General features: G+C 43.4%; 1 protein-coding gene across 11 annotated transcripts in view; it reads left to right on the forward strand.

The window, feature by feature from the left end:
* Positions 1-230: 230 nt before the first annotated feature.
* The window catches only part of PCBP3 (poly(rC) binding protein 3), a 246681-nt gene continuing 220185 nt past the window's right edge, over positions 231-26726 (forward strand). For 10 of the 11 annotated variants that reach the window (XM_046002832.1, XM_046002831.1, XM_046002839.1 and 7 more), the window contains exon 1: positions 231-356. The gene's annotated coding sequence lies outside the window, so the exon portion shown is untranslated. Of the gene's footprint in view, positions 357-2798; positions 2817-26726 lie in introns of those variants that run through there. The other variant, XM_046002833.1, reaches the window with a different exon arrangement.

A 26726-nucleotide genomic window follows, 5' to 3' on the forward strand; every position in this document is an offset into this window, starting at 1 on the left:
TTCTTTCCAGAGAGCTTCTCGGGCTCCGATTGGCCTCATCCGTCGCCGTTCCTCCGTTCGATTGGCCCGCCGCGCCCGCTTTCGCGAGGCCCAGTCCTTGGGCGGGGGGCGGGGCCAGCGGCGGCGGGCGGCGTGGGATTGGTCAGCAGCTCAGCGGGGGCGGGCCCGCGCCGCGCGCAGCGCTTTGGCTGGAGCGCGAGAAGCAGCTACCGCCGCCTCAGTCGCCTCAGACTCGGTCGCCTCAGGCTCCGCCGCCGCCTCGCCGCCCGGTCGTCACCCGCTCTCCCTGCCCCCAGCCCGGCCCCACCCGGGCTCCGGCCCGGCCCGCCGGCGGGCACGCCCTCGTCCGCGGACAGGTGAGCGGTCGCCCGCGGGGCCGGGGGCGGGGGTCTTGGCCCGGGTCCGGGGGTCGCGCCGGAGTCGGGGTCGGGGCCGGGGGCAGGGCCGGGGGTCGCAGCGGGCGCCCGAGCGAGGGCGCGGGCCGGGGCGGGCGGCGGCCGCTAACTTTGCCCGCGGGGCTGGGAGCGGGGTCGCGCGTCCGGCGCCGGCAGAGCGCGAGTTGGCGGCGGCTGCGGGGCGGGGCGGCGGGTCGCGGGGTCGCGGGCGGCGGGCGGCGGGTCAGCCAGCGGGCGCCGGCCCCGACCCCGGCTCCGAAGTCGGCGGCGCGGGCGGCGCTGCGGGGACTCGGGACTCGGCAGCGGGCGCGCCTCGGAGCCGGTCGGGGTCGCGCCGGCGGGGGGCGGCGACCTGCGGGCTGCCGGGTGCGGGCCGAGCGCTCGCCCGCCGCCCCGCGAGGGTCCCGCCCCGCGACGGCCGCGGGGACGCGCCTGGTCCGCTGTCGCGCCGTCGTCCCGCTCGGAAGTGTCCCCGGCGCCAGGCGGCGGGACTCAGCGCAGCCCGGCCTCCGCGGCTCGGGTCGGCGCCCCTTCCCGCCTGTGCTCGAGGCCGTCCCCGTGCGCGCTGTGGGGCCGCGGACGTCCCGGTCGCCCCGGCGTGAGGGCGCCCGGACTCGGAACCGTCGGAGACGCCTCCCGCCGACGAACCCCGCGCCGCGCGCTGTCCCTTGTGCGGGGACGCCCAGGCCTCCGCGCTCCCGCCGCGCTCCCGCCGCCGCCGTCGGACGTGGCCGGACGCACCGGGCGCCGAGCGGGCTCGCGGCTTCGCGACTGGCCCCGACGCTGCGGGACCTCAGGGCCCCTTCCCGCATGTCTTTGCTGGTCCTCGGGGCCGCGGGAAGGGGCACCTCGGGGCCGCGTGTGGAAGTGGCGACACGTGGCGCCTCCTGCCGGACGTTGAGACAAAGTTGCGGCTCCGCGTGCTGCTCTGCTCCCGGCCGGGGCCGCCATCCCCCGCGGCGCGGCCACTTCCCGGACTGGCTGCCCCGTGTCCCCGGCGAAGCCCCCGGTGTCGGGAGACGTCGGGGCTCGCGGCGGAGGGGTCGCCGCGGCGCGTCTTGGTAAACGGGAATGGCACGTCCCTTTGAGAAGGCCCGGGCGCAGGAAAACCCCCTCTAATGCGTTGGCACCGGTCCCCGCCCCAGCCTCACGGCGAAAGCGGGGACTGCCGCGGCCGCTCGCGTCCCTGTCCGTGGTGCTGACCGCGTCCCGCTTCTCCGCCTCGCGTTTCCTTCCCCGGAGAGGGTTCTGGCACGTCCGCGTGCGGCGACGAGCGCTGCGGGTGACACGCGCTGCCCGGTCGTTGCCCAGTCTGAGAGGATGTAAGTGACTCCTAAAAAGCTGTGAAAAGGACAGCCCAGGTGACACGGGTGTGGTGACTGAATTTAACGTGAAAGAATCATTTTCAAAATTCGCGCATGGAAACCAAGCTGAGCCGTCGAGCGGGAAGTTGAGTCTGGCCCGAAGCCAGTCTTCCGGGAACTCAAGCCGGGCTGCTAGAAGCGAGGCTTTCCGAAAGCAAGGTCCGTCGCACCGGTGCTTTCCAGCTCGCCGCAGGGGACCGGAGCCCTCTGTGTGGTGCGGGGCTGTGGACAGAAAGCCGTCCTTTCTGTAACGGTGAGATCGTCGCGCGTCACACAAATCCCGACTCTCTGGAGGTTACTTGTACCTGGTCTCTTCGAATTGGGCCGCGGGTTGGCGGTAAGGAATACTGGGCCCGCGGTTCCTCCCGGTAACTGTGCATCCGACTGAGCAGCGATTGCTAAGGGATTGTGAGCATCTGAGCTGGTTCTTTGGCCCCACCAGCCCTACACGTAACTCCTGTTGTGTGAGGGAGGAAGCCGTTTTGTTGAGGGAAACCCGGGGCAGCTTCCTTCTGCCTCCTCCAAGCTTCAGAAATACTCTCGAGTGCCCACTCTTTGCCTGGCCCTGGGCTGTGATCTGAAAACTCAGGGGGAAGGAGACACAGTATTTTTCATGGAAAGACTCCACTGTGGACTGAAGACAGGACTTGTAAACTGGTGGTTACGGGGGGCCACACTAAGTGCTGCAATTGGGATACACAGGAAGTTGCGTTGCTTTGTTGAAGTGACGTGATTCATTTAGGCTGGGACTCAGGAAACGCTTCAGAGAGGAGGTGGCCTTGGGCTGAGACCTGAAGGGTGAATTATAATTGTGTTTGGGCGCGGATGGGTGTAAAATTGGTTTTCAAAAAGACCGGAGGGTTGATGTGACTGGAGAACAGAGTTTGTGGTGCTGACGGTGGGGAGGGCATCGTGGAAGTGTTAGAACTCAAGAGCTGTGGGCAGAGTCAAGTGGAGCTGGTGTGGCAGGCAGAATAATGGCCTCGCAAAGCTGTCCACATCCTAAATCCCCGGAGCCTGTGAATGTGCTATGTTACATGGGCAAAGAGAATTTAAGGTAATAGTTGGAATGAAAGTTGCTAATCAGCCGATTTTAAAACAAGGAGATTATTCTGGATTTCCCTGGGTGGGCCCAAACTCGTCACAAGGGCCCTTAAATATGGAAGAAGGAGGCAGAAGAGCTAGTGTCAGAGTGAGGGGAAATGAGGAAGAGAACCTGTCATCGTTGGCTTAGAAGATGGGAGGGGTTACGAGCCAAGGAATGGGCAGCCTCTAGAAGCAGGAAAAGGTGGGAAAATGGATACTCACCGAGAGCCTCTGCAAGGGAACACAGCCTTGTCTACACCTTGATTCTAGCCCAGTAAGACCTTGTGTCTGAATTCTGATCTCCAGAACTGAAAGATAATTAATTTCTGTTGTATTAAGCCACTAAATTTGTGGATTTGTTAGAGCAGCCATGGGAACCTGATACAAATTGGGGCTGCTCTAGAAAGTTACAGCTGGCAAAGTTTGAAGAGGAAAGAACATGATCGGATAGGCAGTAGAACACAAAATGATTTAGCTGCTGTTGCGGGGGAGGTGGCCCCAGGTACGCGTGGTTCTTATCCTTAGTTTCATCTCCTGGCAAGACTGGCATTTGATACTCTTACCTGGCCTAACTCTCACCCGCAGCCTTTAACCTAGCAGCCTGTTTGGTCTGGACCGTTGCTTACTGCCACTTCCCGCTGGCTCAGCTTTCTTCTGTGCTGGGCACTCTCAGGTCTGCATGCACCAGTGGGATTGTGGGGGTCATAGAATGCCAGCGTCAGCGCTGTTGTCAAAGCATTTTCCAAGGGTTTGTTTCTTCACAGCCTCTCTAGTCCCTGGTATCTTCAGATGTTTTAATGGTTGTTAGTCAACTTAGGTATGAAATATCTCACTGTTTAATATGCATTTACTTGATTACTCGTAAGTGAAGATTTTTTTATCCATTTAGTGGCCACATGGGTTTCCTCTTCTGTAAATTGTATTCATGTATTGTTCGTCCATTTGTTACCTGGGTTGTCCTTTATACAGCTTTTTAGAAGTCATTTATATATTCTGGGTTCTATTTGTGCCCTATTTTTTTAGTCTTTTAAAAATGCTGTTTTGAAGAACAGGTGTTTTGTTTTAATGCAGTCGGATTTATCAATCTTTTCCTTATGGTTTGTGGTTATTGAGTTTTATTTAAGAAATTCTTTGTTACCCCAAGGTGATAGGATATCCTCATCTTTAAAAAATTGGATATTTGCTTTTCATATTCTACTTGGGACTTATTTTTGTGTGAGGTGTGAAGTAGAGATACAATTTTAGAACTTTTCCAAAAGCATAACCCATTGTACCGGCTTTATCACTATTTTTTGAATACCATTCTTACCACAATGATCTGCAATGCTTCCTTTGAAACACAAAATTTTACACATATGTGGACCTGTTTCTGATTTCTCCATGTAAATAATGATAATTTTATTTCTTCCTTCCTAGCCTTTAAGCCTATTTATTCTTTGTCTTATTTCCATTGTTTGGACACTAGACAAAGTTGCATAGAAATTTTGATAAGGCTATGCTAATACTATTTTACACTTTGAAGGTAATACTTTTAGAGCCTTAAATATGAAGTTTGCTATGTTTTTTGGTAGATTCCTTTCATTAGGTTAAGGATGGTCTCCTCTGCTAATAGTTCGGTAAAAGATTTTTTAAAAACCATTAATAGAGTTTGAATGTTAACAAATGATTTTCTCTACCTATTTAGATGATTTCATGTTTTTTTCTCTAAACTATGACTGATGGGGCGCCTGGGTGGCTCAGATAAGTAAGCGTCTGCCTTCGGCTCAGGTCATGATCCCAGGGTCCCTGCATTGGGCTCCCTGCTCAGCGGGGAGCCTGCTTCCTCCTCTCTCTCTGCTGCTGCTACCCCTGCTTGTGTTCTCCTTCTCTCTCTCTCTCTGTCAAATAAATAAATAAAATCACTGAATAAAATAAATTGTGACTGAAATGAAATATTTTAATTTTTAATTTTAAGCCATCATTGATTTTTTGGGATAAACTGTACTTTGTCATGACAGGCTATTTTAAAAATTATTATTGGGTCTAATATGGTAATATTTCCTTTATGGTTTTGGCATATATTTTCATGAGAAGTATTGGCCAGTAATAATCTTTTCTTATATTGCCCTTATTCCAATTTGGCATCATGGTGATGCTTCGTCTTCCCTGTATTGGCTTCTGAAAGGGAGGGATTTTTGTTCCTTGGAAGTTTGGCAAAATTGATTCTTAAATATTCTGGATCTGGACCCTTTTAGAACATGGAGTTCCTTACGCCTGCAGTTACACTTTAGGAGGGCTGCAGTTCCATTCTTCTCACATTTCATTGGCCAGGAGGAGTCATCCCAGCCATACTGTTTCAAACGGAGCAAGGAGGTGGAGTCTTCCATGTCCCAGAAGCTCGGACAAATAGTAGTAGCATTTACCAAACTATGGAGGTTAATTGATGTCAGTTCTGCATAGTTAGCCCAAACTCCTGTGTTCCTCTGTAGGTCTTGTTTGAAGGCTTACACGTGTGCACGGTCTGCAGGTATGTTGGTCCTCAGGGGACCGACGACAACGTGAAACTAACAGTATGTTGGTTTATACTTGTTCTGAACAAACCATCCTACTTACTCTCCTCAGAACCCACCTCCTGTCTCTCTACCTTTCCTTATTGTAAAGCAAAAGCCTCCTTTTCTTATTCCTTTCTGGGGATCTAAGTCTTAACTATCCTTCAAGGCTGGCGCAGTTCCCACCTCCCTGCTTAAATCCTCTGTGTTAACTCTGGCTCATGGCGGACTCTCCCTTCACGTCTTACAGTCCTGTTCTGCCCCAGCCGTGCAGAGAGAGCAGGGTTCAGTTTTGTTTATGGGTAGTCAGTAGATCAGAAGAGCTTTCAGATAGATCCAAGCACATGTTTCCCTCTTTTGCCTGGGCTCTGCCTCGGGAGACTAGATGTAGTGGACAGACTGTATGAAGATGGCCTCACCATGATCCTGGTGATTCACACCTTTGTTTAATCTTTTCCTATTGAAGTGGGACTTGTTCTAACCAATAGAATAGGGCAAAAGTAATGGGGTTCACTTCCTTGATTATGTTACATTAATATAAAATTTCATTTTGTTAGAAACTCATTTAAAGCCTCTCTTTGCTGGCTTGTGTAAGCAGCTATGTTGGGGAAGCCCACATGGCAAGAACTTCAGGTGACCTCTAGAAGCCGAGGGGGGCCTTCAGGGATAGCCAGTAAGAAGCAGGGACCCTCGGTTGTACGGCAAGGAAACAACCTCTGCCAATAACCCGGTGGAACTTGGGAGTGAATTCTTCCCCAGCTGGGTCTTCTAACGAGAACATAGCCTGGCCAGCACCGTGACTGCAGCCTTGTGAGACCCTAGGCAGGGAACCTAGGTAAGCCTGCTCAGACTTTTAAGTCACAGAATCTGTGAGATAATAAATGTGAATTGTTTTTTTTAAGATTTTATTTGTTTATTTGACAGAGATCACAAGTAGGCAGAGAGGCAGGCAGAGAGAGAGAGGAGGAAGCAGGCTCCCGGCTGAGCAGAGAGCCCGATGCGGAGCTCGATCCCAGGACCCTGGGATCATGACCTGAGCCGAAGGCAGAGGCTTAACCCACTGAGCCACCCAGGAGCCCCATAAATGTAAATCTTAAGTTGCTCCGTTTGTGATAGTTTATTATATAGTTATAGAAAACAAATGTATCAGTTCTTTACTGACCTCCAATTTACCCTCACTAGAAGTAGGTTGGCACTGATGAAGGGTGTTTTAATCTAGTTGAGATAATTAATTTTAAAGTTTTTTCCTATTTTTAAAAGTGACACAAATGTTTTGTGTAGAAAAATTGAAGCAAGCAAGGAGTATAAAGGACAAAATAAACATTCATAATTTTAGCACACAAGAATAGCCATTGTGTTTTTCTACCTTTGTATGTGGTATAATATGCATATCCTACGTTGGGATTCATTCCGTAATGTTTTGTGAGCAGCTGTCTTTGTACTACATAGTGACAACTTCTTGCGTCATACCATATTCTTGTTGATAGGGTTGTATTGTATTTAAAGATTCTTTATTTGACACAGAGAGAGTATCAATAGGGGGAGCAGCAGGCAGAGGGAGAGAGAGAAGCAGGCTCCCTGCTGAGCAGGGAGCCCAATGTGGGGCTTGATCTCAGGACTCTGAGATCATGACCTGAGCCAAAGGCAGACGCTTAACAACTGAGCCACCCAGGCGCTCCTGAAAATACTATTTTAAATGTTTGCGTACTGTTATAGTGGGTGTCCCAGTTGACTGAACCACTTCCCTGACAGCTGGACATTTATGCTGCTTTAAAATATTTATCATCATAAATAATGCTTTGATCAATAATCAATAACCTATACCCAAATCATTGTGTGTATCACTGACAATTTATGAAGAGTAAGTTTCTAAAGGCAGAATTAATAGGTCAGAGCTTGTAGATGTTGTTAAACCTTTTGATACTTAACCATCCAGCTTCCAATGTTTCTTCTTCTTTTTTTTTTTAAGATTGTATTTATTTACTCTATTTCAGAGAGAGAGAGTGTGCAAGTGTGGGGAGGGGAAGAGGGAGAGGGAGGAAAGCTCAAGCAGACTCAATGGTGACCGCAGAGCCCAGTGCAGGGCTCAGTCTCACAACCCTGAGATCACAATCTGAGCCAAAACCAAGAGCAGTAGGATGTTTAACCGACTGAGCCACCCAGGCAGCCCCCAGCTTCTACTGTTCTTAAAAAATGATATAAGCTCAAACATCTATTTGTGTAACTCACCAGGTTGGGATAGGACAGAACTATTGATTTTTGAGCATTTAGGTTCCCGTTTTTTTAACCCTGTTTGCAAAGTGCTTTTAAATTATTCACTGAAGTGCAGTATGGATTCTATTTATAGACACATTTGTGTATGAGATCGCTCCCTTAGTGCCTGGGCAAAAAGCCTACGAATTGCTCTTATCATATCCCTGTCTTTGTAAATCCACTTCTACTCCTATCCACCCTTTTTCTTTGTTCTCAACCAAAGAGAGACACTGAGACACACAAGGTCTTGTAGTCTTGTGATTACTCAGACGAAATGGCTTTTCTGAGCTACTTCTTGCCATTTATGAACTAGTTGACTTCATAAGTATGAGAGATCAAAAATTTATTAATTTAAAAATATTTTTCCTGATCCATAAAATGAGTATTTAGAAAATTTGTGAAATAAAGAATGGTATCAAAAGCAAAATGAAAATATTTAATTCTGTCACCCAAAGATGACCACTGTATAAACATAACATATTAGCTTATTCTTAGAATGTATCGATTAGATTTCAGTGACTAATGTTTTGCTTGGGATTTTTGCATCCAGGTCTCTGAGTGAAATTGCCCCCTAATTTTCCTTTTCCGTAGCTGTTTTCTCTTCAATTTGAGATGAATACTTGGTTTATTAATTTGCAGCTTTTTCCTCCTACTAATATGTGTATTTAAGGTGATACATTTCCTTATAAAATAATGCTTTAGCTGCATTATACAGAATTTGATTTGAGGTATTTTCCTTATTGTTTCGTATATACTGTACACTGAATTGTGCTCCTCTCAAATTCGTATGTTGAAGCCCCAGCCCCCAGGACGATGGTTTTGGAGATGGAGCTTTTGGGAGATAATTAGGTTTAGATGAGGTCATGAGTGTGATAGGATTAGTACCTTATTAGAAGAGACCAGAAAACTTGCTCTTTTTCTCTTTTTCCTTGCCACGTGGGGATGCAGCGGGAAGACAGCTATTCGCAAGCCAGGAAGAGGCCCCTGACCAGAGCTCTCCCATGCTGGCATTCTGATCTCAGACTTCCCAGCCCCCGGAACTGTGAGAAATAAATGTCCGTTGGTTAAGCCCCTCAGTCTGTGGTACAGTAACCCAAGGAGACTAAAGCAGTTATATTTTCTAATTTCCAGTAAGATTTTTAAAGTTTATAGGTCATTTAGAAGAACATTTAAAATTTTTCAAACATATGCATATTTTCTTATTCTTTTCCAGCGCAATTGCATTGCCCCCAAATCTTGCTCTTTATAATTCTTTGAAATTTGCTGATGTGCTTTATGGCCCAGAATATGGACTATAAGTTTTCTCACACATTCCTGTGTGCTTGAAAAGAATTAGTTTCAGTGTTGTATACATTCCATTGAGCTAACTTATACTTGGCACCTCTCTGTTTTCTTAGTATTTTTTGGGTCTGGTTGTTACATCAATTACTGAGATAATTACCCAATTTCATTATGATTATAGATTTATCTTATTTTTCTTTGAAGTTCTGCCAATTTTTATGTATATGCTTTGAGTCCATGCTATTAGGGGCATGAGAATATAAAATTGTTATGTCTTCCTGAAGAACTGAGACTTTAATCATTAACAGTGGTTTTCTTTATCTCTAGTAATGAATCTTTGCCTATGGTATCATATGCCAGTGCAAAAATAGCCATTGCAGATTGCTTTAGACTCATAATTGCATGATATCTTTGTTTTTTATCATTTTACTTTGAACCTTACTGTTTTCTTAAACTTTAGGTATGTATCTTGCAAAATAATCAATTAGATTGTTTTTCATTTAGTCTGATAATTTTTGTCTTCTAATTAGAGCATTGAACTCATTTATGTTGAATATAATTAGTAATCTATTTTAGTCTATACTCATTTATTTTTCTTATCCCACATGTTCTGTGTTTATTTTTCTCTTTTCTTATTTTAAAACAGTATTATGATTTTTAAAAATCATTCTACTTTTCTTCTCTCTTCACTGTGTTGGAGGTTACAGTTTATTTGTCTTTGTTTTCTTGGTTACCATGTAAATTAGATAATGTGTTATTAACTTACCCAGATAATGCAGTTATACCTGCCTTCTGGAGCAGAAATCATAGTGTCATAGACTACTTGAAGTCCGTTCTCCCCGTCCAGCTTTGTATGTGCTTGCTATTGTGTACTTCAACTCTATAAGCTCTTTTTAAACTCAACGAAATATTAATATTAACAGTGTTGTTATTTAATGTGCCATCAGTGTTCTTGTACATTTATTCACAGTTTTGTCCCTTTTCTGCTTCTCATTGCTCTCTGACATTTCCGAGCTTCTTTCTGGGGTCGTTTCCCTTCTGTCTGAAGAACGAGCCTTCTTTAGAAATTTATTTATTGCAGATCAGCTGGTAGTAGATACTCCCTATTTTTTTTTCTAAAACTATTTTGATTTCACTTTTATTTTAAAAATTCTTTAAATTTTGGGGGGGAGATATAATTTGCATGCCATAAAATTCACCCTTTTAAAGTTTCTGATTCATTGGATTTGGTTTATTTACAAGATCGTGCAACAATTATTGCTATATAATTCCAGAATATTTTCATCACCTTAAAAAGAAACCTCATACCTATTAACAGTAACTCCCCATTCCTCCCTGTCCCAGTCCCTGGCAACCATTAATCTTCTTTCTGTCTCTAAGGATTTGCCTATTAGGGACATTTCATATAAATGGAATCATAAATATGTGGGCTTTCATGTCTGGCTTCTTTTACTTAGTGCATTATTATCAAGGTTCATCCCTGTCCTGTTGTGTATCAGCACTTCATTTTAATGGCTGAACGGTACCACACTGTGTGGATATATCACATTTTAATTCTCCATTCATCAGTAGGGAGACATTTGGGTTGTTTCTACTTTTTTGGCTATTGTGAATAATGTGCTATGAAAAGTCATATTTAAGTTTGTATACATACATATTTTCAGTTCCTTTGTGTATATACTTAGGAGTGGAATTTCGGGGTCATATATTAACTGTATGTTTAACCTTTTGAGTTACTGCCAAACTGTTTTCCAAAGAAGTTGCACCTTTTTACATTCTCACCAACAATGTATGAGGGTCCCAATTTCTTCGTACCTTCATGAACACTGGTCATTTTCCAGTTTTTTGATTATAACCATTCTAGTGGGTGTGAATTGGTACCTCATTGTGGTATTGATTAGCATTTCCTTAATGACGGCTGCTGTTGGTCCCTTCTTTATGTGCTTACTGGCTATTTGCATGTCGTCTTTGGAGAAATGTCTATTCAAATCCTTTGACCGTTTTTTTAAATTGGATTCTTTGTCTTCCTGCTGAATTGTGAGTCTTGAAATTGGGAAGTGTGAGTCCTCCAGCTTTGCCCTTCTGTTGTTTTAGCTCTTCCTGGTCCCTTGCATTTCCATATGATTTTTAGGATTACCATCCCTGAAAGACAGCTAGAATTTCGATAGGGATTGCATTGACTGTGTAGATCAATTTGAGAGTGTTGCCATCTTTTTTTTTCCCAAGATTTTATTTATTTATTTGACAGAGATCACAAGCAGGCAGAGAGGCAGGCAGAGAGAGAGAGGAGGAAGCAGACTCCCCGCTGAGCAGAGAGCCTGATGTGGGGCTCGATCCCAGGACCCTGAGATCATGACCTGAGCTGAAGGCAGAGGCTTAACCCACTGAGCCACCCAGGCGCCCCGAGAGTGTTGCCATCTTAATCATAGAAGTCTTCCAGTCCAGGAGTATGGAGTTTATAAGCTATAATAGTTTTTTAGTGGATTCCTGAGGAGTTTCTATACATGAGATCATATAAGCTTCATATATAGATAATTTTCCTTCTTCCTTTCTAATATGGATGCCTTTTATTTCTGTTTCTTTTGTAATTGCCTTGATTATAACCTGTGTTACAGTGTTGCATTGTTCTGGCAAGGGTGAACCTCCTAATTTTGGTCCTGATCATAGGGAGGGAAAGCTTTCAGTATTTCACCATGAAGTATGTTGTCAGCCGTGGGTTTTTGAGATGTCCTTTGTCAGTTTGGGGAGGGAGGTTCCCTTCTATTTTTATTCTAATAAGTGTTTTTATCATAAAAGAGTGGTATTGTCAGATGCTTTTTCTGCTTCTATTGAGATGATAATGTCTTTTTGTGCTTCATTTTCTTACTGTTATGCATTATACCAATTGACGTTTGTATGTTGAACCAACCTTGCATTTCTTGGATACATTCCAGTTGGTCAGGGTGGGTCATCCTTTTTATATACTGCTGGATTCAGTTTGTCATTATTTTGTTGAGGATTTTTGCATATGTATTCTTTTAAAAAGTTTTTAGTTACATTCTAGTTACCTAACAACAGTATAATAGTAGTTTTAGGTGTGCTGTGTGGTGGTTGATTACTTCCGTGCCTCACCTGGTAGTCATCACGGCAAGTGCACGCCTAGTGTCCATCCCCCACCCGCCTCCCTCTGGTCACCATCAGTTTGTTCTCTGTGGTGAAGAGTCTGTTTCTTGGTTTGCCTCTCTCTCTCTCTTTTTGTCCCTTTGGTCGTTTGTTTTGTTTCTTAAATTCCACGTGAGTGAAGTCATATTGTATTTTTCTCTGACTTATTTTGCTTAGTATTATACTTTTTTTTTTTAAAGATTTTATTTATTTATTTGACACAGAGAGATCACAAGTAGGCAGAGAGGCAGGCAGAGAGAGAGAGAGGAGGAAGCAGGGTCCCTGCGGAGCAGAGAACCCGATGCGGGGCTCGATCCCAGGACCCTGAGATCATGACCTGAGCCGAAGGCAGCGGCTTAATCCACTGAGCCACCCAGGCGCCCCTATACTCTTTAGCTCTATCTGTGTCATTGCAAATGGCAAAATTTCATTCTTTTTATGGCTCATATTCCATTGTACTCAATGTACATACTCAATATTCCATTGTAAACCTATCACATCTTCTTTATGCATCATTAGTCAATGGCCACTTGAGCTGTTTCAATAATTTGTCTATTGTAGATAATGCTGCTCTAAACATTGGGTGCATGTATCTCTTTGAATTAGTATTTTTTTATTCTTTGGGTAATACTAGTACTGCTGTTGCTGGATCGTAGGGTAGTTCTATTTTACTTCTTTGAGGAGCCTCCATCATACTGTTTTCCACAGTGGCTGCCTTCGCGTCACTGTTGCCTTCGCGTCAACAGTATGAAGGATTCCCCTTTCTCCACATCTTGCCAACAGCTGTCGTTTCTTGTGTGGTTGATATTACCTATTCTGGCAGGTGTGGCATTTCAATATAGTTTGGATGATGAGTGATGTTGATCATTTTTTCATATGTTTGTTGGCTGTCTGTATGTTTTCTTTACCCAAAACAGTTTACGCCTTAATGCAGTCCCTATCGGAATACCAACAGCATTTTTACAGAGTTAGAACAAACAACGCTAAAATTTGTATAGAACCTCAGAAGACCCTGAATAGCCAAAGCAGTCTTGAATAAGAAGAGCACAGCTGGAGGCATCATAATTCTGTACTCAAAGTTATATTACAATTAAAGCAGTACGGTATTGACACAAAAATAGACACGCACAAAGATCAGTGGAACAGAATAGAAACCCCATAAATGAACCCACGATTATATGGTCAAATTAATCTTTGACAAAGCAGGAAAGAATATCCAATGCGAAAGAGTTTCTTCAGCAAATGGTTTTGGGAGAACTGAATAGCAACAGGCAAAAGAATGAAACTGGACCACTTCCTTACACTAAACACAAAAGTAAATTCAAGATGGGTTAAAGATCTAAATGTGAGACCTGAAACCATGAAAGTCCTGGAAAAGAGCACAAGCAGTAATGTCTCTTAAATCGGCTGTGACGACTTCTTTCTAGGAATATCTCTAAAGCAAGGGAAACAGAAGCAAAAATAAGCTATGGGGACTCCGCAAAATAAAGAGCTTCCGCACAGTGATAGAAACAGTCACCAAAACTAAAAAGCAGTCCATGGCATGGGAGAAGAAACTTGCAATTGACATATCTGATAAAGGGCGACTATCCAAGATATATGAAGAACTTACAAAACTCAACCCCCGAAGTTGAATAATCTAATTAGAAAATGAGCTGAAGACATGAATAGACATTTTTCCAAAGAAGGCATTTGTATTCTTAGGGCATACTGGTCTATTTTTTTCTCTTGTGATATCTTTGGTTTTGATATCAGGGTAATACTAGCCTTATAGAGTGAATTGAGAAGTGTTCTTTTCTATTTTTTGGAAGAGTCTGTGAGGGGTTAATTCTCCTTAAATGTTTGGTAGAATTCACTAGTGAAACCATCTGGTTCTGCACTTTTCCTAATGGGAAGTTTCCAATAACTAACTCAATGTCTGCTTGTTTAGGTTTATTCAGATTTTCTGTTTCTTGTTGAATCAGTTTGATAGTTTGTGTCTTTTAGAAATTTATCCATTTCACCTAAGTTATCTAATTTGGTAGCAAATAGTTATTCATATTTCTTTATAATCCATCTTTATTTCTGTAAGGTTGGTAGTTTCATTTCTGATTTTTACTAAGTCTTCTCTTTCTTAGTTCAGATAAAGATTTGTCAGTTTCATTGATCTTTTCGAAGAATTGTCTTTTGGTTTCATTGTTTTTTCTCCATTGCTTTGTATTTTCTATTTCATTTCTTTTTGTTCTAATCTGTTTTTTCCTTTCTTCTGTTTGCTTTGAGTTTAGTTTGCTCTTTCTAATTCCTTAAGGCAGAAGGTTAGGTTATGGATTTGAGTCCGTTCTTCCTTTTTAACATAGGTGTTCATGGCTATACAGTCCTCTAATCACTGCTTTTACTGCCTCTTATGCGTTTTGATATGTTGTGTTGTAATTTTCAGTCAACTCAGTGTAGTTCCCATTTCCCTTGTGATTTCTTCTTTGATTCCTTGCTTATTTAGAAGTATGTTATTTAATTTCCACAAATCTGTGAATTTCTTAAGTTTCTACTGTTGGCTTTTGATTTCTTTTCCTTGCTGTCAGACAACAAACTTACACAGATTTCAATTCTTTTAAATTTTGATGTGATTAAACATCTGATCTGTCCTTGATTAATACTCCTTGTGTAGTTTAAAATAATGTATTTTCTGGTTTTGGACTGAAGTACCCTATAAATATCTGTTAGCTCTAGTGTTTTATAGTGCTATTAAAATCTCTTTCCTTTCTGATCTTGTTGTTCTATCCTGTATTGAAAATGGGATATTGAAGTCTCCAACTATTATTGTGAATTGTCTAATTCTCCTTTGGTTTCTGTTAATTTTTTGTTGCGTTCATTCTGGGGCTCAGTATTTACTTATTTAAAGATTTTATTTATTTATTTGATTGAGAGCAAGAGAGCACATGCAGGGGGAGCAGTAGAGGGAGATGGAAAAGCAAGTTCCTCACTGAGCAGGGAGCCTGATGTGGGCCTCGATCCCAGGACCCTGGAACCATGACCTGAGCCAAAGGCAGAGGCTTTAACCCACTGAGCCACCCAGGCGCCCATGGGGTTCAGTTTTTAGAAACATATGTATATGATTGTTATACTTCATGACTAATCGACCCTTTTGTCATTATAAAATGTCCTCTGTCTCTAGTAACCATTTTTGTCTTAAAGATGATTTTGTCTGATGTTGGTATAGTCACTCCAGCTCTCTTTTGGTTACTATTTAGATAGTATATTTGTTTTTGTACTTTCACTTTTAATTTGTTTTTGTCTTTGAATTTAAGAGTGTCTCTTGTATATTGCATATGTAGAACTGGATCACGTTTTTGTTTGTTTTAAGTAGCATAATAGACAATGTATGGAAACATCCCAACTGTTCACTGACTGTTGAATGGATAAAGAAGACATGATATATATGTATAATGGAATATTACTCAGCCATAAAAAATGACATTGGGGTGCCTGGGTGGCTCAGTCAGTTAAGCTTCTGCCCTTGGCTCAGGTCATGGTCTCAGGGTCCTGGGATCAAGCCCCACTCCAGGCTTCCAGCTTAGTGGGGAGCCTACTTCTTCCTCTGCCACTCCCCCTACTTGGGCTTGCTCTCTTTGTCAAATAAATAAAATCTTAAAAAAAAAAAACCATAAATAACAACAACAAAAAGAGACAGACATCTTGCATTTGCAACAATATGGTTGGAGCTTGAGAGTATTATGCTAAGTGAAATAATTCAGTCAAGAAGGACAAATACTATATGATTCCACTCATATGTGAAATTTAATAAAACAAATGAGCAAAAGGACAAAGAAAAGAGAGGCAAACCAAGAAATGGACTCAACTATAGAGAATAAACTGATGGTGAACAGCGGGGAGAGGGTGGAGGAATGGGAGAAATAGGTGACGGGGCTTAAGGCAGGCATTTTTTGTGATGAACTGCGGGTGTTGCCTGGAGGTGTGGATCACTACATTGTACACCTGAAGCTACTATTACACTATATGCTGACTAACTGGAATTCACATAAAAACTTTAAAAAACCCATAAACACGATTTCTGCCTTTAAATTGGAATGTTTAATCCATTGACATTTAACACAGTTCTGATAAGGTGGGACTTATTCCTGTCATTTTGCTATTTTCTTCCTATATGTCATGTCTCTTGTTTTCTGTCCTTCATTACTGCTTTCTTTTCTATTAAATAGATTTTCTTAGTGTGCACTTTCAATTTTTTACTTATTTTTCTATTTTTTCTTAGTTATTTTCTTTGGGATTGCATGGGACTTCTTACTATTTACAACTTGTAATAATTTAGTTTGGATTCATACTGATTTACTATCAATGGTACATCAAAACTTTGCTTCTGTGTATCTTCATTCCTTCTCACTTTATGCTGTCGTAAAAGTACATCTTCATACATTCTGTACACATCAACACTGATTTATAATTATTGCCTTGTGTAGTTATCTTCTGTTTGAAATAGGAGAAAAAGCTTAGAAATACTATATTTATGCTGTCTTTTCTATTTACTTCTGTGTTTAGCTTTACTTGTGCTCATTATTTCTTCACCTGGATTTGAGGTACTGTCTAGCTTCCTGTCATATTAGCCTGGAGTCCCTTTAGTATTTCTTGTAGGGCAGGTTTTCTGGAAACTTACTCTGTCAGTTTTTATTGTCTGAAGATGTCTTAATTTCTCCTTTGCTTTTGAAGGGTAATTTTGCTGGATGTAGAATTCTTGTTTGACAGTGTTTGTCTTTTATAATTTTGAATATGTCATCCCATAACCTTTTAGTTGCCCAGGTTTCTGATGAGAAATCAGCTATTACGTATTGAGGAGTCTTTCAAATGATGAGTTGCTTTTCTTGCTGCTCTCAAGGTTCTCTTTTTGTCTATGTGTTCCAATAGCTTGATTATGATGTGTCTAGTATGGTTATCTTGGAGTTTATCCTTAAGGGTTCATTGAGTTTCTTAGATGTGTAATGTTGGTTCCCCCCCTCCCCAAATCTGGGAAGTTTTTAGCTATTACCTCTTCAAATACATCCCCTTCTCTCTCTTTTCTCCTTCTGAAACTTGTACCCCTTTTTCTCTTTTTATCTCCTTCTGAAATCTTCATTATACATACGTTGGTATGCTTGATGGTGCCCTACAGGTCTCTGAGGCTCTGTTCTTTTCTCCTTTTTGTAAGGAAGACTTACTCTATACAGTGGGTTGTATAATAGGGGAGAGAGATTGGGCTCAATATGTGCTCTGTTCATTTTTCTTCCCAGTTTTTACTTTCTGTTCCTTAGACTGGAAAATTTCATTTGACCTATCTTCAAGTTCTCCAGTTTGTTTTTGACTGCTCAAATATGCCATTTAATATTTCCAGTGAATTTGTCATTTCAGTAACTATACTTTTTAGTTCTAGAATTTATATTTAGCTCCTTTTTATATTCTCTCTTTATCAGTAGTCTGTGCTTGATGAGACACCATTGTCATACTTAATCTTTTAGATGCGGTTTCCTTTAGTTGTTTTGAACATATTTAAAATAGCTTATATATTGTCTTTCTCTTGTAGGTCCAATGTTAGGGCTTCCTTAGCGGTAGTTTCTGCTGATTGCTTTTTCCCTGCGTATAGGCCATATTGCCTCTCTCTCTCTCTGTGTGTGTGTGTCTCTGTTTCTCTCTCTCATAATATGAGATGAGATGTCTTGTATGTCTCATAATAATTTGTCAAAAACTAAACATTTTAAATAATATATGTAGCAACTCTGAAAATTTGATTCTCCTTTCTCCCCTGGAATTTTTGGTGCTTCTGCTTGTTGTAGTAGTTTTTTGTGTTTTGTTTAGTGACTTTCTTGAACTAACTCTGCAAAATCTGTATTCTGTGACATGTATCTCCACTCATTTGTGGTCAGCTAAGGACTGGACAGAGATTGCCTTAAATGTCAGGAATCAGTAAGTCTCCTAGACTTTCTGGAGGAGCTGTGTGGGTGTATTGAGGTATGCTTCAACGTTTAGTCGGGCGGTTTACAGCTCTGCCTGGGTCTTTTATTTCCCGCCAGTACAGAGCCTCAAAGTTAGCCCAGTGTGTGCGTTCAGCTGTCTCAGCTATTTCCTGGGCATTCACGCAGTCTGGAGTATGCGCACGCTTCTACATGTACATGGACCTTCTGGATTTCCAGGAATATGTTGGAGTTCTTAAAATTCTCCACAGATGTCTCATTTCCCAGCTTTTCCTACCAGGCTTTGGGTTAATGTATTATTTGTCCCACCTATTGTCTACTGTCTCAGTTAGTGACAAAATGGAACAATTGATTTTAATTGTTATAACATACACCTCTGAGGAGAATGCTTTTCGCACTGGTCTTACTCTGATTCGGCTCAAATAAAGATATCCTTGCAAGTGGAACTTATTAGCCATGTCAAATAAGGACAGTTCTCTGGGAAGAAGGCTTTCAAAGAGTTCTAATCCTGTTCTGTCCCTTTCTGTGACTGCCAGACTGCTGGTTTTCACTATCACTGCAGTCTGTTGGTTTTTAAGACAACTATAGCACTGAGGTGGCATTGGGGGAAAATGAGAAAAGGGCAAGTTCAACCACTATAAATGTGCTGTTCTTACGGAGGTTCAACCGTTTTCTTTCTTTTTTTTTTTTTAAGATTTTATTCATTTATTTGACGGACAGAGACCACAAGTAGGCAGACAGAGAGGAGGAAGCAGGCTCTCCACAGAGCAGAGAGCCTGATGGGGCTCCATCCCAGGACCCTGGGATCATGACCTGAGCTGAAGGCAGAGGCAGAGGCCTTAACCCACTGAGCCACCCAGGCACTCCCTCAACTGTTTTCTTTTAACAAACGCTCCCCAGATTGCTGTAAGCCTTTGGTTAAATTCCCAGATTTCTGACAAAGTTGAATCTGACGATTTTGCTATTTTTTTCATTGCTTTTATGGAAGAGGGGATTTTTGGAGTTCCTTACTTTACTACTTTCACTGACATCACCCTCTCACCTTTATTCTTACAAGACTGATCACTGTATATTGAATTTCGTGCTGGCATTATGTCTTCCAGCATGTTGGAGTTGTCTTCCCAGTGTCCGGCTTTTGTTCTTTCTGTTCCGTCGTCAGTAGTTGTTACAACTGCTGTGCCTCTGGAGGTAGTCTCTGCATTTCCCATTGCTTTTTGAGGATTTTCTTACAGACCTTACGTTTCTGTAGTTTCCCCGAGTTCCTTGTATCCCTACCTATGGCGTGTTGGCTTCTTGTGTCTGTGGTATGAGTTCTTTCATAGGTCTGGAAAATTCACTGTCATGATCTTCAGACAACTGTTTCTGCCTCATCTTCTCCCTTCTTCCCTGCTAGGACTCTAATGAAGTGTGTATTAGACTTTTCACGATATATTCTCAGGCCCTCTCTTTTGTGTTTCTCAGATTTTGATCTTTCATGCTTTAGTTTGAGTCTTGTCTTCTGACCTAGTTTCCGGCTCGTCGGTTCTCCCTTCAGTAGCACACCTCCTCTGCTTTTTTTACTGTTTCGTTCTAGATTTTCTTTAACAAACTTAAAACTATCTGACTTTTTATAGCTTCTTAGCTCTCATTTACGTTTTTGGCTATAGTAAGTCAGGTTTTTTACTTGTTTGTTTTTTCCAATTTTTTAATTGTAGTAAAATATATATAACAAAATTTACCATCTTAACCATTTTTAAGGATTCAGTGTACCGTTTAGTGGCAGTGGTATTACATACATTCAGTGTTGTGCGGCCTTCACCACCATCTATGTCTGTAGCTCTTTTCTTCTTGTAAAATGGGCTTCTATTCCTGTTACACACTAACTCCCCATTCTCTCCTCCCCTAGTCCTTGGCACCCTCCATTCTACTTTCTGTCCCAGTGGTTTTAACTGAGTACCTCATATAAGTGAAATCATGTAATATTTGTCTTCCTTGTGACTGGCTTATTTCCTTAGTATAATGTCATCAAGGTTCATACATGCCAGCATATGTTAGAATTTCTTCCTTTTTCAAGTCTATTTATGTGTATACCACACTTTTCTTATTTATTTAGCTGCCAGTGGACAGTTAGCTTCCTTCCATGCTTTCGCCATTTTGAAATAATGCTGCTATAAATATGGGTGTGCAGATATCCCTTTGAGACCCTATTTCTAAGTCTTTAGAGATATACCCAGAAGGGAAATTGCTGGATGATACGGTAATTCTATGTTTAAGTTTTCGAGGAACCACTGTGGTGGTGTGGACAGTAGCAGCACCATTTTTCTTTCCCTCAGCAGTGCACAAGGAACCAAGTTTCTCTATGTGCTTGCCAGCACTTGCTAGTTTCTGCTTCTTTGATGCTAGCCATCCTAGTGGGAATGAATTGACACTCACTATCGTTTGGATTAACGTTTCCCTTAGGATTAGAGCATCTCTGTGTGTACTTATTGTCCGTTTCATATCTTAACCGTTAGAGAGATGTCTTGTCACGCTTTTGTCCGTTCTTAAAGGGGTTGCTTGTTTTTGTGTCATTGCGGGTGCAGTTTTTCTAATAGTCTATATTGGGTAATTCTAACTTCTCATGGCTTTGTGAACTTGTTTTTTATTTGTTGGGTTTTTTTTCCCCTTTGTGATTTCTTCTGTTTCTTACTTGTAGTGTCTTATTTCTTTGCGTGTGCTAGACATTGTATTTGCAGAGTTATTTTGAGGGATAATTTTAGACCTAGGATGACTCTATCATTTTTGGAGAGCTTTTGACTTGTTACCTCTAGGCTTCTTCAGTCTTAAAGGAGCCATCTTAATTCTAAGGCCAACCTTAGATCAGACGGTGGTTCTTGGGATGGCTGTTTGCTTTTCAGGACATCTTACCCTTAGGGTTTAGATCTTTGTCGTTCTAAAATGTTGAGTGCTGGTGTCTGGGACTTCAATTCAAGCTTTCACTCTGTGCCTCTAACCTCCAATTTCTGAATTATGTCAGGTAATTTCAGCATCTCCCAAATGTTGGGAATTTGCACAGAAAATTTACTTCCCTTTAAAGTAACAGCCCACTGTGGATGTTCCTTATCAGTGACCAGCGTTCCTCTGCGTGGTGGTTTGGGTCTGGCTCCATGGAGTTCTGGTTTTGCCATCTGCTAGGCTGGTAGCATCCTCTAGGGCCTGAACTTCCTTTTGTCCAGCTGGCAGGTGGGGAGTGCCACGTGAGGAGACACATATACCTCTTACCCTTGTTGGCCTGGACATGGCATGTATCACAGCTGTGTGTATCCCACCGGTAAGATCTGGTTGCATGGCCCCAGCTAAATGCACCTGGGAAATTGGCAAGATTAGTCCCTGGTTGGAAGCTGTTCGGTGGACAGCCATTTCTGTCTCCATCTTCTCCTTGGCCACAAACATACCCAGGCACATCCTACTTTTGTAATCATTATGCTCTCTCCCAGGGAGACAGTCAAGTCCAGATGTGACTCATGAGGTTTGGTGACTGAACTAACACACAGCTTAGCCGGTGCTTACACTGTACGGTGTGGAGCTGAGCTGGGACAAGCGCAATTAAAACAACCTTCCATTCTGAAAGGCGGAGGACGGCAGATAAACATTCGTCCCGAGTCCAGAGCGAGAATGACATCCTGTGGGCAGGTATTGTGAAGGTGTCTGTCACCGGACGGCTCAGTTAGTTAAGTATCCGGTTTTGGCTCAGGCTGTGATCTCAGGGTCCTAGGATCAAGTCCTGCATCAGGCTCCCTGCTGAGCAGGGAGCCTGCTTCTCCCTCTCCTCTCCTCTCTGCAACTTGTGCCTCTCTCTCTCGCTTTCTGGCTTAAATAAAGAAACAAATAAAATCTTAAAAAAAAAGAAAAGAAACTGTTTGTCAGTGACTGGTGATCCAAGGCCACCAGGACCTCACTTGCACCTGTAATGGAGCAGGTTGGGACGACATACCACTGGGAACCAGGGGGCTTTGAGGTAAGAGAGTGCTAGAAAGAACCTGCTATAGAATTTGAGCTTTGGCTGAGTGATTTGGGGGAAGGTCCAAGAAAGGTCAGTAAGTGGGACCATTTTATGAGTATCTCAGTGATCTTATCTAGGGAGGTTGGGCTCGGATGAGGATAATGCTGTGACTGGTAAGGAAGCAGCTGTCACTCACATTAGCCAGGAGAGGGCATGCCTGGTGTATTTGGCTTGGACAAGATTCCTGCTTTGTCTCTGTTCTGATGTGGTGATGGCAGGGTCTTGTCATGATTCATCCTGGTCACACTAATGGCCTGTGTCTGATTCACTCACCTCTGCTCTGGGAGTGTGGCAGGAAGAACTTCTGGCTGTTGTCCTTCAGGACTCCTTGCCCTGCCCCTGGGAGGCTTGCCTTTATCCTCCCTGGACACATCTGCCTGGGGCCTTGGAGAGACTGTCTAACTCGGGAGTTGGGGAGCTACACAGATATCATAGCTTGCTTTCTGCTTGTGGAAATTTGGAGATCTGAGGTTTGACAAGTCATTGACTTTATTTAGGCTCATTTTTCTTCGGCAATACAATTCTCCCCAAATTCTGTTCTGTTCTTCTGAAAGTCCCCTGAGTCAAGAATTACATCCAGAGTTCCATCCTGGTCTTGATCCCCCAGCCCACTTCATAGGTCTGCTTTCTCGTGCCTGTGTCTCTCTACTTAGGTTTGTCTTGAAGGCATGGCTGTGGGTGGGAAAGAAGCCCTGTAATCTGATCTGTGTATACAGAGGAGCCCTTTCTTACCTGAGGAGTCTTTGTGGGCCTTTGCTTTTCAGAATGTTTTCTACCTTTTATCTTACACTTGGGGTGCAGAAAGGGTGGCTTTTCTTGCTAGGTGACCCCATGTTTCTGGACTGTCTCTAGATGCTTTCCTGTCTCTCTCAGGTTGGCCAGTTTTTGCCTAAGGTCATCTCTTTCTCCAATGTGACATTATGACATTATGTTACCCGCAAAATGGGTAACAGTCACTCCCAATTGCTGGCACCCTCTTTCTTCTTCTCCCTGAGCTGTGATCTGCTTTCAGGTGATCACAGGAAACACTTTGCGATGCCGGAGACACAGTGTCCTCATTACCAGCTGCCTGACAGTGGTTCCTATTATGGCATCACCCCTCTTCAGTGAACCCATAGAGGTCTTAATTCATTTCTGTTGAAATATGTATTTAATGATAGATAATTAAAAGAGGAATATTTCTGATCTAAACGCTTCATTTGGGAATTATTTGAACCCTTTCTCTTTCTCTGTTTCTCGACCACTTGGAAATGAAGCCATTCACTTTTGGCAGATTTCTAGGCCGACATCATCACAAGGGCATAGCGTGGTAGCCCAGCTTTCTCGTGTTTCACTGTCTTCGTGTTGGAAAATCAACTTTTCTGATTTCTTCCAAGAAGGAGAAATCAGACACTTCAATTTTTTCGGGATAGGTGGGCTATAAATAAAGTGAATAAAGTTGATGCAGAAATGATTTTGAGTCCAAGTTGCAATGATATGGAAGACTCACAAGGGCACCGCCCTTTGCCCTGTGGTAGATGGGGCCCTGGGGTCCTTCCCTCGCTCTGAGTCTGTTTTTGCTTTGAAAGAGGGGAGATGTGAGGACCTGGCCTATATATTTCTCTCAGGGCCATTGTGGAAGTGAAATGAGATGATTGACATGCAAACACATTTAGTAGTAGAACTCTCTGGGTGGATAAGGCATTATTATTTCATCCTGAAGTACTTTGGTGGGATTAATAATTTATGTAGCACACTAAGTTCATCCTTTGAGGCCAAGTGCTCCTCATACAATGTACCTAAGCCAACCTTGAAAACTTAGAGCATTGCAGAGAGAAGAGGGTCAGTGAGCATGTTGCTGTGCAGTTTTTACTGAGTTGGGTGTTTTTCCAGGGAGTTCAGGACACTTCATAATTATCCGTAAGTGATTAAGAAACAGCCCAAAGGTGCAGTACTTCATCGAGAGTGCAGTTTATAGTTATCTGTAGTGTGACACGGCTAAGAATCATCTATAATACAACTCAGCATGGGGGTTAGGGGTGCTGACTGACCTCCTCAGCATCGACAATCTGTGTATAACTCTTGACTCCCCCAAAACTTAACTGTTAATAGCTCAGCCTGACCGATAACATAGCAGTCAATTTTTCCTCCTTTTTTTTTTTTTTTTTAAGATTTTATTTATTTATCAGAGAGGGAGAGAATACACAAGCAGGGAGAGGGGTAGAGGCAGAGGGAGAAGCAGGCTCCCTACCGAGCAAGGAGCCCAATATGGGACTCGATCCCGGCACCCTGGTATCATGACTTGAGCCAAAGGCAGAGGCTTAACTGACTGAGACACCTAGGCACCCCAACAGAGCAGTTGATTAACACATATTTTGTGTGTTATATTTATTATATATTGCATTCTTACAGTAAGGTAGAGGAAAGAAAATTATAAGATTAAGAAAGTAGTAAGGTGGGGCGCCTGGGTGGCTCAGTGGGTTAAAGCCTCTGCCTTCGGCTCAGGTCATGATCCCAGGGTCCTGGGATCGAGCCCCACATCGGACTCTCTGCTCCGCGGGGAGCCTGCTTCCTCCTCTCTCTCTGCCTGCCTCTCTGCCTACTTGTGATTTCTCTCTGTCAAATAAATAAAATATTAAAGAAACAAGAAAGTAATAAGGAAAAAATCATAAGGAAGTGAAAATACATTTACAGTACTGTTCTGTATTTGTAGAGAAAAATAAGTGGACCTGCGCAATTCAAACCTATGTTGTTCACAGAAAGGGTAAATTGTATATAGTGTCGCAGACTAGTTTGAGTTTTCATGGAATTTTAAACATAGGATAGTAAAAAAAAAATAGATTTTATAACAGAACCATGTTTCTTACCAATATCTTTCATAACTCCTTTGATTAAACTGTTGCTGCATTTTCTAGACTTTATTACCTCATTAATTACACAGGTAATAGTGAAGCAGATTGTTTTACTTATTATTAATCTTGAGGTAGCCACACTTCTCCAGGTCCACTTAGGAATCCGAAAGTTTCGGTTTAATAGTCTCTTCAAATGCGTGTGTTATCCATATGGGTTAGCATGGAGGATGATATTGAGGGAAGGTGTGTAATAGGCACTTTTTTTCTCGGCGCCCAGGAATGAGGGTCCGTGTGAACATCTGTGACCTTGTTTTGCCCACCTCCCCACCCTGCTTCCTGAAGCTCCCAAACCTGGGCTCCAGCCCCCATACGGCATTCCCCCCTTCCCTGACACAGGTGGATCCCCAGGGTCCTCTTGCTCTTGGACAGGCCCCACACGGTACCCATCATTTATTTCTCCTCTTGGCAGCATTGTATTTCTGGGCACAGCTTCTCCCAGGCCACCAGTGATGCCCTGGACTTGGTAGAGTGTCCCTGCTGCCCGGTACTCTGTGGCAAGGTCACCAGGGATTCTCCCACGTTGACAACAGAACACGGTTGAGGTGGGGCTCCGGGCTTTACTGTGTTTGCTGAGGCCAGCCTGGCTCTCAGGCCCCCTTCCTTTAGGCTCAGAAGTAAGTGCCCGGGGGGAGTGGGATGTGCAGTCCGTTCAGTGGGCAGGCGCTGTGGTGCCTCAGAAATCCCCCCACCTCCTCGCCTCTCCGATGCTGGGGCTGAGGGGCTCGGTTGGGCCTGTCTGACTCAGGTGGGCGTACCCCTGCTGACAGGCCCCTGCTTGGCCTCAGCGCCCCAGGCAGAACACCAGTCGGAATGTCGAGCCATTAGGGAGTCACAGTCCCTGATGAACAAGGATTAAATTTCACCCTGAGAGGGCAGGACTCTCCGATGAGTAGTCATGGCACTCTGGGTTATGAACCCCCATAATGGTCAGGCTCAGCTGTGGTCAGGCACACTGCTTTGCCCCTAAAGACAGACCTGGGACTCCAGCTCTCTTCCCAGCTCTGGAGCACTCCAGAATGCCCCTGAGATCTGCGTTCTGTGGGCCTTAGGACGCTCTGAAGCCCTTTGAAGGGGGGTTGGTGGGGTCAGAACTGTTTGGCTGAGGGTACTGAGCCATCATTTCCTTTCTCCTTGCGTGACATTTGAGCTGATGACACAAAGCAGTAGCGGGTACGACTGCCAGCCTCTGAGCCCCATCACGGCCGGGCTGCAAACTCTACTCATCGTCCTGGTGTCCTTTACCGCCGCCACTCGCCATCTAAAAAGCCAGCGTCATTTAACATTGTCCTTGATGAAGCAGGAAGAATTATCTTATTAAATCTTGAGCACGTCTTTTAACATTCTGCGAGATGGAGTTGGAAGTGCATGAGGCACGACTACAGATGGAACTCCGATGATTGTTCCGAGGAGGAGCACTGGTGCAGGTTCCGGGTCGCAGCTGCACGTGCTCTTCTCACGGAGCACTGTTTTTGCATTAAGGAATAACTGATAAACTGTGGTTATTTGGAATTATGCTTTTGGCAGACAGTGTCTGAAAATTGAACCAAGTGAGCCTGTCCCTTCCAAGGAGATACTTGTATTTGTTGCAACTGATAAAATTTGAGTTTTCCATCAAAAATTGGAATTTTGGAAAAATTGTGTCTGCCATGGTGGCCTTGACAGCTTCCTGATACTTAAAGATGTTTCTGAATGAACTCAGTGGTTGGTATTAACTAATGTGATTTTTTTGACTTTATATTTTTAACTGTGTTAACATTTGGGAGATCTGCATAACCCAGTGGACCGGTATTTTCCAAATGATGAAAACATGGTGTTAAAACAATTATATAT

The sequence above is a fragment of the Meles meles genome, chromosome 4, assembly GCF_922984935.1.
Source record: "Meles meles chromosome 4, mMelMel3.1 paternal haplotype, whole genome shotgun sequence".
Classification (NCBI taxonomy): domain Eukaryota; kingdom Metazoa; phylum Chordata; class Mammalia; order Carnivora; family Mustelidae; genus Meles; species Meles meles.